The following is an 11463-nucleotide window of genomic DNA, read 5'->3' on the forward strand; positions in this document are numbered from 1 at the left end:
AAAACGGACAAGATAGAACATGTTCTATATGTTGACGTGTTTTTCACTGACCGCCAAAAAAAACTGCCGTGTGAATAACCCCATTAACTACTATTGGTCTTAAAATGGACTTGTGATGGCCGTTACAAAAACGTCCATCACATGTCCGTTTTTCACTGTAGTGTGCATGTAGCCCAAAGAGATCTTGTGTCATGCTCCGCCCCCCCCGCCCTGCACTAAGCATGACACAGTGTATCAGTTTTGCCAGGTTTGCTCGGAGTGTTCCTTTATCACCAACAAGGTCTCTTGATTTAATACTATTATAAGTAAAACAAGTTTCCTTAAATCATTTAAAATATAAGAAGAAAAGGGACCGTTCACACAACAGGTTTTACTGTGGAATTTTGGCGCAGACTGCTGCACCGAAATCCCGCCGGCGGCAGCTCCCTTTCTGCCTCCCAATCATTTCAATGGTAGGCAGTGCTGAGGCAGCTGAAAGTCTCACCGAGAACGCACATGCGGTGCAGGGAGGCAGAAACCACGTGGCCACCGTCGACATTTCAGCGTGGGTGAATATACCTTTAAGGGATTTAGAAAATCCACCTACAAAATTTAGTGCAGAAATCCACGCGTGTGTTATTTTTTTTTTCTTTCATCTCGTTATTTCACTTTTGTTCGGTTTTTGATGCTTTGATGCCGGTCAGAAAACACACACCGAAAAATAAAAAAGTGCTGTCAAATACGGAGCCTTCTGGAGCTGATCAGCGCCAAAATCAGTGCCAAAAAAACTCCATCCTGAGAACGGGGGCCCCATATCCCCTGCAGCTCCCCTGAAATGTATGGAACGGCCGCTCCATTCATTTCTATGGAAATTCCGGAGATATCCCAGTACAGCGCTGCCGGGCCCGCGCTGCAGGCCAGTGGTGTGGGACCCCTTTAGCCACAGTCATCATGTGGCTGATAACAGAAAGAAATAGCTCAACGGATGAATTGATGTCAAAATAAATGAACCTGTTGTATTTGTAAATGATATCCATAAAACAACCTGCACTCTGCTCTGTGGTTTGCTTTTCATTTTTTAACACGAAGATCCAAATATAGAGACTATCTGATAATCTGTCGCCGATCAGCTCCCAGTTATACTGGACGAAGGAATTTTTAGGATTTAGTCACTGGGAAACCAGCTCACACACACCACACATGATACTCTGAGCACTGCAAAGCTTTTTACAGTCAGGGGGCACGCCCTTTCTCAGGGGATAAGTCCTTTCTGTGGCAGCGTTTTCCCTGTAGCTGTCACAGCGTCTAATAGTAGGTACGACTGGTGTCAGTTGAAGGGTGGACCTGAGCATGTGCAACCACCTTGGTGATATTACTGGGGTGGACGGGGAAACAGAAATAAGGAAAAGAACATACAGCAGGGGGTGCTATGCAGATAGATTTTATGGACTAGTTCAGTGGCTATATAAAATTTTTAGTTGGATGCACTTGGGTGTTGGTTTGAAAAAGGTAGAATATATTTTGGGAAACAATCCCTTTAAAGTGCATCCAGTAACATAATTATGGATGGTGCAGAAGAGCACCTGGGCCCTTGGGAGTCCAAGACCCCTTTGGCTCAGGACAACTTGTAAAATCATGGCATATTGCTAGGATATTACATCACTTTATGATTGGTGAAGGTCCCACCTTTGGGACCCCCATAGTTCCTGTCAATGAAGGTGCTGGAGCGCGGTTTAGTGTTCCCTCCACAGAGGAGCACGGCCACCGGTCTATGCAGGGTCCTGCAGAACTGCCTCATTCAAGTCAATAGGGCTGACTGCAGTTCCCTGCACGGCCACGTGGCCTGGAGCGGCACTGTGCAGGAAAAACTTCACAGTGCTTAATAAACACTGCTTACCCACAGTGATGAGTGGCAGGGGCAATATTCGAATTCGCAAATATTTGGGCGAATATTCATCATATATTCGTGAATTTGAGAATTTGTGATCTTCAGTCATTATTTTCTTGATTGCGAAAATCGGCAGTCGGAAAATTTGCGATCCGAAAATTTGTGATCGTCACTACTGCTAAAATCAAAGACATTGCAGCCTTCTCATTGGCCCACAAGCAAGAAGCAGTGAGGGATCGTGGGTACTGATGAAAAAAAATCTAGAATATTCGCGATTACGAAGATATAGCACTATATTCTAGATATTCGCGAATTGTCGAAGTGCCAATATTCGCGATAAAAATTTGCGATTAGAATATTCGCGATCAGCACTACTTCCCCATACAGTACTTACCAACTCTCCCAGAACATCCAGGAGGATCCTGGAAAAAAAGAAGACTTCCTAGCCTTCCATTAGAGCTGACAAATCTCCCAGGACAGGCATGGAGGGCCGCTATCTCCCTGAAAGATGCCCTCGATGTATTGTAACGGTAAGAGGTGGAGCTACATAAAAAGAGGCTGGCCCTTTAAAAAAATCGGGGCATCACGATTTCAAAAAATTCTGGTAGTGCACTCCCATTCTCCTAGGGGCGAGTATGTGCCTACACTTCATTCTTTCGGATCCTAGAAGTCGGACCCCCATCCAATCATAGAGTGATAGCATATCCTAGCAACTTCTTAAGATGGGAGTACCCCTTTAAGAATAATTTTCAGAGGGATATGATATGTGTCAGTAAATTTCATGGAATTTCTGTGTAAAACCAATTCACAAGTACGGGCCATTTACCCCATAGTGACATTGAAAGGGCCCCCCATTAACTGTGCCATGATCGCCTTCCCTAAAAAAGTGGCAGCAGAGCCTAAATAAGTTGTTGCCGCAGAGTTCCCCCAAATACGGTGCCTGTAGAGGGCCTCCCTTCACATAGCCAAAGCTGGCTGCAGGTAGTCACCACTAGGGGGAGCCAGCTGCATACATATTTATCCACTATATATATGTGTGCAGTAAATTGTCCTTGTGGTGCTATACTGCTCAGAAAAATTTATTTCTTAATGAATGCCTTCCGTCACACGTCTCTGTGGATAAATAATAACTAGTGATGATCAAAGTATTAAAAAATTCGATTCGACTGTTTCACCGAATGTTACAAAAAAATTCACTTTGTGACGAATAACTTTGTCACGAAACATTTGCAGTGTACTCAAGTTGTGCGTAGTAGGTGTTTCTGAGTGTAGTAGTGCAATATACACTAACCTGGTACAGCTGACTCTCTGCAAGGGCAGGTATAGGTAGGAATAGTTCGTGACGCCAGTGCCAAGTAAACGGTGGCACGCCGTTTGCGGATGCAGGAATAATTTGAGGAAACGTGGTGTTAAAACAGAACTTCAACTTTAGTAGTTTGCAGGCAGAGACAATATTGGAAACGCAGTTCCTCAGCATACAGTCGATTTTGCAATTCGGTCGATGCAGGCAATTCAGTACAGCAGGGTAATTACAGAGTGTTAAACACAGGATTTGCAGCAAAGGAGATTGCACTCTAACTCTGTCTGATCCTGGAATGTAGCAATTCTTCACCAAGGCCCATTAACCCAAGTCTGGCTTTATATCCTTGATTATGGCTTAAATAAGTACCTCCTCTGTTTCTCTCAGTACCTCTGGCTTCTCTGATCTTTGCCTCTGTCTCTCTCAGCTTCCTCAGGCTCTAGAAACTTCTGAGCTCTGGTCTAGACTGACTTCTGCACTCCACACTAGATCAGGTTACACTGCCTTGCACTTCCCTGACTGGCCTTATATAAACTAGGGCTCTCTAGCTCCCTCTAATGCCTAAGAGCTGGAATGACACCCCTAGCCGGCCTGTACTTGCAAGTTTCATAGCAACAGGGAAATACATGCATTACATTACATGACATTTTATAAAACTGACATATACCAACTTCTCCATAATTAAGGAGGGACGACAGCACACCAAGTGACACTTTGGTAGTGACGGGTATTACAACTCCCGTACACTACATACCCCACTGCTTTAAGCTGAGTACGACCTCGTACTCCATCCTGGGTCTCCCAACTGGAATCTCTACCTGAAATAGAAAAAGAGACATGCAGGCATACATACATGTAATTCATCTGCATTTATATTGACATCAGGTCCAATTGGCAAAAATGAAGTGTGGTGACAAGGGGCGTCGTTCTCTTCTCTCAGGATAGTGAATGGAACGGGGGCGCTGACCTGGCACAGCGTAACATCAGAACCAGGATAGTCCATGACAATGAATAAGTCCATGATAAAACAGTAGACAACGGTATAAAAGTTCTTGGAGGCTCAAATAACAAACATGAGTCCGTACCCAGGTTATTTCTTATTAAATCACAGAGGCTCTCATGCGGTGGAGTCCATCTCTGGGCACAATACTTTAGTATGAAGTTGCACAATAAAATGACAGCATAAAAACGGAACTACCCAGGGGTTTCCTGTGGGTGTAGCACAGGCAAGGGCTCACGTGGGGGAGTCCATTCTTGCGCACAAATGTCCAACAAGGTGTTCCCAGTAACAACGGTTTGGGAGGAGACGCCACCAGAATAGTCAAAGTCTCCTAAACGGACTGGCGGGCGTCCCCTGGTCATCCGGGTAGACCTTCTCAGTACAGGGGTCTCCTCTTCCCTTAGCAACGAAGTAGAAGGGACAGGAGCAACAGGAGGGTCTCCATCAGCGAGACCCTGGTCAGGAACAACTGGAACAACTGGAACAACTGGAACAACAATATCCACGAGAGGGGGAACTGGATCCGGGGCATCTTGAACTGGCTCTTCTGGAGGTGAAGAAACAATAGGTGCCGGAGCAGGCACCAGCAAGTTCAACCAAGGTGTCAGAAGCCAATGCATGGGATCAGCGTCATACCTCAGATTACTGACAGTCTGCATAGGATCCTCGGGCTGTATTGCTGACTCTGACACAGGATATTCAGATCCAGAACTCTCGGCACTAGGTTCTGGTGTCAGGCAGAGCTTCAACCGGTTTCGATGTACAATTTGGGATCCCTTGTCTTCCCGGGTGATCTCATAAGTGTGAGTTCCAACATTTGGGATTGCAGTGACAACATAAGGACTTCGCTCCCACTTACTGTCCAATTTGCTGGTACGACGGTTATTCTTTAACCATACCACGGACCCTATGGTCAAGGGTTCTGCCTGGGCTGCCTGATCATAGTCCCTCTGCTGTCGGTCTCTGGCAAAGTCCATACGTTCCTGAACAATGGCTTTGGCTGCATCCAATCGCCTTTGGTGCTCAGCAACCCAGTCGGTGTTAGGTAGTGGGTTAATGCAGTCAGGCACATGTACATCCAATGAATGATCAGCAGGCAATGTCCCTTGGCGCCCAAACATCAAGTAAAAAGGGGTATACCCGGTGGAACAATGTATGGTATGATTGTATGTGAACATGAGCTGTGGCAACAGACTGGGCCAATCTCCTCTGTTTTCAGGAGGCACGGCCCTCAGCATCTCTATCAAGGTCTGATTCATTTTTTCACATAATCCGTTACCTTGAGGATGGTAGGCCGTTGTCCGGATCTTCTTACAGTTGTGTAAGCGGCACAGTTCATGGAACAGATGAGACTCAAAAGCAGGTCCTTGGTCGGTGAGGATCTTTTCTGGACATCCATAGGGCAGGAGGAAGTGCTTCCAGAACATTTCGGCTGTAGTCTTGGCTGTCTGGTCTCTCACAGGCACTGCTACAACAAACTTTGTGAAATGGTCAATAATAGTCATGGCATAAACATACCCTGAGCGACTAGGCTCCAGTTTTACATGGTCGATGGCGACAAGTTCAAGAGGACGGGTACTTACAATGGGTCTCAGTGGTGCCCTCTGATCATGGTGCTCACTTCGTTTCAAGGCACAGGCTACACACTCTCGACACCACTTCTCCATGTCTTCTCTCATGCCCACCCAGTAAAACCGCTGGCGGATAGTAGCCTCAGTCTTTTGGACCCCAAAGTGACCGGATTGATTGTGGTACATCTCCAACACCATACCTGCATCTCGTCGAGGTATGAGAATCTGGTGTACTCTTTCGTTGGACACTGGGTCTAGGCTCCTCCGTAGCAACAGGCCCTTTTGTATGAAGAGTTGGTGGCGCTGTCTCCATAGTTTGATGAGCTCAGGATCTGCACTCTTACGCCGAATCCTCTCAGGGGCTCTGCCACTGGTAATGAAGTCCAACAGCTCACCCAGCACTCTACTTTCAGACTGCAGTCTCACCCACCTTTCTTCTTTAGGTTCAGGCCTATTGGAGGATGAAGGAACTGCAGCTCTGTTATTGGTAGCTCGAGCCTGATCCTGTTGAGCAAATTTGTTATAGAAAGCCGGCATCTCTACATCTTCCCAAGCATCTCGCACATCATCAGGAGCTGTCTCTGTGGGAAGCCTGGATAAAGCATCAGCGTTATCATTAGTACGTCCAGCACGATACTTTACAGAGAAATTATAGTTGGCAAGGCGAGAGGCCCATCTCTGCTCCAAGGCCCCCAATCTAGCTGTATTTAGATGTGCCAGAGGGTTATTGTCAGTGAATGCAATGAACGGGGTGGCGGCTAGATAATCCTTGAATTTTTCCGTCACCGCCCACACTAATGCCAGGAACTCTAGTTTGAAGGAACTATAATTCTGGTCATTTTTCTCAGCTCCTTTCAGGGAGCGGCTTGCATATGCTATCACTCTCTCTTTTCCCTCTTGGATTTGGGCTAACACAGCTCCCAGGCCTTGCTTGCTAGCGTCAGTATAGAGATGGAAGGGCTTGCTATAATCTGGATAACCTAACACTGGAGGCTCAGTCAGTTTCTTTTTTAGCAATTGGAACGCTATCTCTCTTTCCTCATTCCACTCAATGGGCACAGGAGTTCTAGGACTCTTTTTGGGTTGCCCCCTCAAGAGCTCCTGGATAGGATCAGCTATTTGAGCAAAATGGGGGATAAAACGTCTATAGTAGCCGGCAAAACCCAGGAAACTCCTCACCTCTTTGACAGTAGTAGGAACCGGCCAATTACGGACAGCTGCCAATTTATCAGGGTCAGGTTGCACTCCCTCTCCGCTTACTATATGCCCCAGGTATCTTACTGCAGGTTTGAGCAGGTGACACTTGGATGGCTTTACCTTCAAGCCATATTTGATAAGGATTTCAAATACTTCTGCCAAATGTTTCAGATGGTCCTCATATGTTTTTGAGTACACAATGACGTCATCTAGATACAGCAGCACTGTTTCGAAATTTTTGTGACCCAAACACCGCTCCATTAGTCTCTGGAAAGTTCCTGGGGCATTACATAGCCCGAACGGCATACAATTGAACTCAAACAGGCCCATGGGAGTAGTGAAGGCAGTCTTTTCTCTATCTGCAGGGGCCATGGGTACTTGCCAGTAGCCACTGGTCAAGTCCAATGTGGAGAAATAGGCAGAGGAGCCCAGAGCAGTTAGTGACTCCTCAATGCGGGGCAGTGGGTATGCGTCTTTGTGGGTTATTTGATTGATTTTCCTATAATCCACACAGAAACGGATACCACCGTCCTTCTTCTTTACAAGGACTAGGGGTGCCGCCCACGGACTACGGCTGTCCCGGATTACATTAGAGTCTTTCATCTCCTGGATCATTTCCTTTACAGTCTGATATGAAGTAGGCGGTAAAGGTCTGTATCTCTCCTTGATAGGAGGATGAGAGCCAGTAGGTATAGTGTGTTGTATGGCACTCACCTCTCCATAATCAGTGGCATGCTTACTAAAGGCCTGGTGGTGCTTTTTGACAAGCTGTATAATCCCTTCTTGTTGCCGTTGGGGGGTATTCTCGTCCCCGACATGGAGCTCTTCCCACCAGGGCACTTGTGGCTGGGTCACCGGCGAACATCCGCTGTCTGCAGCTGGTGGCTTTTCTGTCACTGGAAGACGAATGATGTCTTGGAAGGACACCTGGGACAGCTGGGCAACAGGGCAATGCTTAGTAAGCGCAACAGGATGATTACTCAGATTAATCAGACGGACAGGTACTTTACCTTGGGAGACGTTCACCAGGCACTTGGCAGCTCTCACATAAGGGTAATCCTCCATCTGGATTGGTTCCACCAGGGCTGGATAATCTCGGCCTTCGACTCCCAGGACAGCACGACACCACAAAAGAGTTTGAGAATTAGGAGGCAAAGTCACAGGCTTAATATCACGGATCCTGGCAGTACAAATTTCTCCTTTCTCATTAGCAAACCTCTGCTGGGCACTTAACACAGTAATAGTCTTTTGAATCACTCTCCTGGATGCAGAGGAAGCAGTGGGCAAAGTTTGATGTAATACAGCAAGTATTTCTGAATAACAGTTTTTGAAGACATTGGTGCCTAGAATGACAGGATGTCCTCCTCTGTCACCGGCTTGTACTACGATCACTCCCTGTTGAGGCAGGGTTACTTCTCCCACCTGCAGGGTGGGTTCCCAGTATCCATGAACCTTTACTGGTTTGCCATTGCTGGCGATAATCTCCACCCAGGATTCAGGCGGCTGGGTCAATTGGTTGGTGTCCCAGAACCTTTCAAAGGCGGGCAGCTGAATAGTAGTGACTTGAGACCCAGTATCTAATAAGGCTTCAAAGGGGACCCCGTTGATCTCTATATTGATTTTAGGATGGGATCCTACATACCGTGGCATCCAATTTGGATCTTCTGGACCTAGTGTTCTACCTCCCGAGGGGTGGTCCTCAGCCTCAGGGGTTTCCCTGTTTAACTGCCAGCACGTGGATTCTGTGTGTCCCAGCTTTTTGCAGTATGTACACACGGGCTTCTTGCGACCTCTATTACGCCTCCCAGGATCCCTGGGGTGAGTCTCTTGGTATGGAGGTGAGAACGACCTAGGAGATGACAGGAATTCTTCTTCTGTCATTATGGGTTTTTCCCATTCCTCTATTTTTCTGCACACTTTCTCTAAACTTTTAGTGAGGTGATTTACTTGCTCTGTCAGCATGGCAATAGTATGGGTAGCTGACACTTGAACAGCTTGGCCGGCCTCAGCTCGGTTAGTGACAAGCGGTTTTGGCCTGCAGGCTGATGACTCAGGTGGGGTGCTCAACTCAGGAGGTACTGCGGACCCCAGAATTTTTATAGCCAGTTCTTTAAAGTCCAGAAAGGCACTGTTAGGGTGCTGGGCGGACAGCATCTTTAACTGGGTCCTTATTTGTTCACTAAACACCCCGGTTATAAATTGTTCCCTTAGGGTCTGGTCCCGGTTATCAGCCTCTTTGGGATCTATCTGAATTACAGCCCCTAAAGCCTCCTGAAGTGATAGGGCATAGTCACGGAGGGACTCACCGGGTTTCTGTCTCTTGCCAAAGAAGTGCATCTTTATCTCTGAGGCAGTCCTAGTTTCAAAAGTGGCTCTGAGGCGGGTGAAGATCTGTCCTAGAGTACTCCGCTCAGTAGCAGGCCATGATAACACTTCCCTGCGGGCAGCCCCCTCCAGTTGCGCCAGCATGATTTCCATTTGCTGGTCGGCATTTATAGGGTATAATCGGAATAGTGCCAGCAACTTTTCTTCAAAGTCCCGTAGGGTATGGGTCTCTCCCCTGTAGCGGGGGAACCATGGGGCCCCGAAATAGTAGGGCATGGTAAAGGGCATCATGCTGGGGGCCGCCGGATGACCAGGAGCCGCAAGCTCTCCTGGCTCTGACATGGTAGTCTATTGAGAGGTGGCCGCTGGCGACTAAAGAGGCCGGTACACTCCCCTTCCCTCCGGTTACAGGTGCTTACCGGTATCGTCGGGCCTGCGCAGGCCAAGTCTCGCGAGATCCCGGACGTCCTGAGACCGCGGTGACGCAGGAGAAGCAGGGCCGCGGCGGTGCGATGATGAAGAGGGGCGGGACTCTCTGTGTCTTTGCAGGGATCCGCCCACGAAGTCCTCAGCGGCGCGGGAAACTTTACTCCAGGCAGCCGGTGGCCATCTTTAGCAAAACGCTGTCCATTCACTGACAGCAAGCAGGATTGTAAAAAGTCTATAAATCCACACTCAAATGCGCCGATTTTCTTCCTCTGTATAGCGCAATACTGCACAGCGCTTTTTAGAAGTTTTTGGTATACTTTGGGTATAATTTTCAGTCCACAAAGTCCACTTGAAATAAACAGGCAAATTGTCACTTTGGTCACAGGGCAACTGTATAAGGCACAAAGTTCACGCTTCTTGCACTATAAAGCGTGCGTATCCGTGTTCGTGACGCCAAAAGAGAGGTGCAGTGTACTCAAGTTGTGCGTAGTAGGTGTTTCTGAGTGTAGTAGTGCAATATACACTAACCTGGTACAGCTGACTCTCTGCAAGGGCAGGTATAGGTAGGAATAGTTCGTGACGCCAGTGCCAAGTAAACGGTGGCACGCCGTTTGCGGATGCAGGAATAATTTGAGGAAACGTGGTGTTAAAACAGAACTTCAACTTTAGTAGTTTGCAGGCAGAGACAATATTGGAAACGCAGTTCCTCAGCATACAGTCGATTTTGCAATTCGGTCGATGCAGGCAATTCAGTACAGCAGGGTAATTACAGAGTGTTAAACACAGGATTTGCAGCAAAGGAGATTGCACTCTAACTCTGTCTGATCCTGGAATGTAGCAATTCTTCACCAAGGCCCATTAACCCAAGTCTGGCTTTATATCCTTGATTATGGCTTAAATAAGTACCTCCTCTGTTTCTCTCAGTACCTCTGGCTTCTCTGATCTTTGCCTCTGTCTCTCTCAGCTTCCTCAGGCTCTAGAAACTTCTGAGCTCTGGTCTAGACTGACTTCTGCACTCCACACTAGATCAGGTTACACTGCCTTGCACTTCCCTGACTGGCCTTATATAAACTAGGGCTCTCTAGCTCCCTCTAATGCCTAAGAGCTGGAATGACACCCCTAGCCGGCCTGTACTTGCAAGTTTCATAGCAACAGGGAAATACATGCATTACATTACATGACATTTTATAAAACTGACATATACCAACTTCTCCATAATTAAGGAGGGACGACAGCACACCAAGTGACACTTTGGTAGTGACGGGTATTACAACTCCCGTACACTACACATTTCTTTGTAAGTAGTGGGTGCAATGACAGGGAGCGACAATTGCGCCCCCCACCATTGAACCCCTCAGATGCCGCGCTCATAGCTGATCAGAGCATCTGACATTAAAGGGCTTCTGTCACCCCACTAAACCTTTTTTTTTTTTTTGCTTACTTATAATCCCCACACTGCGATTTATGCCTACATAATCAAATTAATCATTTTGGTCCTGTAGATTTTGTTTAAAACATGCTTTTAAAATATGTAAATTACCTTGCTACCAGCAAGTAGGGCGGCTACTTGCTGGTAGCAGCCGCATCCTCTGATCCTAAAGACGCCCCCTCCGCATTGTGATTGACAGGGCCGTACCTGTCTTCAATCGGCGCAGGCGCACTGAGAGGCGGACACTCGCTCGGCCGCTCCATCCTCAATACGCCTGCGCCGATGACGTCACATCTACACCCGGCGCAGGCGCATTGAGGATGGAGCGGCCGAGCGAGCGGCCGC

This window comes from Bufo bufo, chromosome 7 (assembly GCF_905171765.1).
Source record: "Bufo bufo chromosome 7, aBufBuf1.1, whole genome shotgun sequence".
NCBI lineage: Eukaryota > Metazoa > Chordata > Amphibia > Anura > Bufonidae > Bufo > Bufo bufo.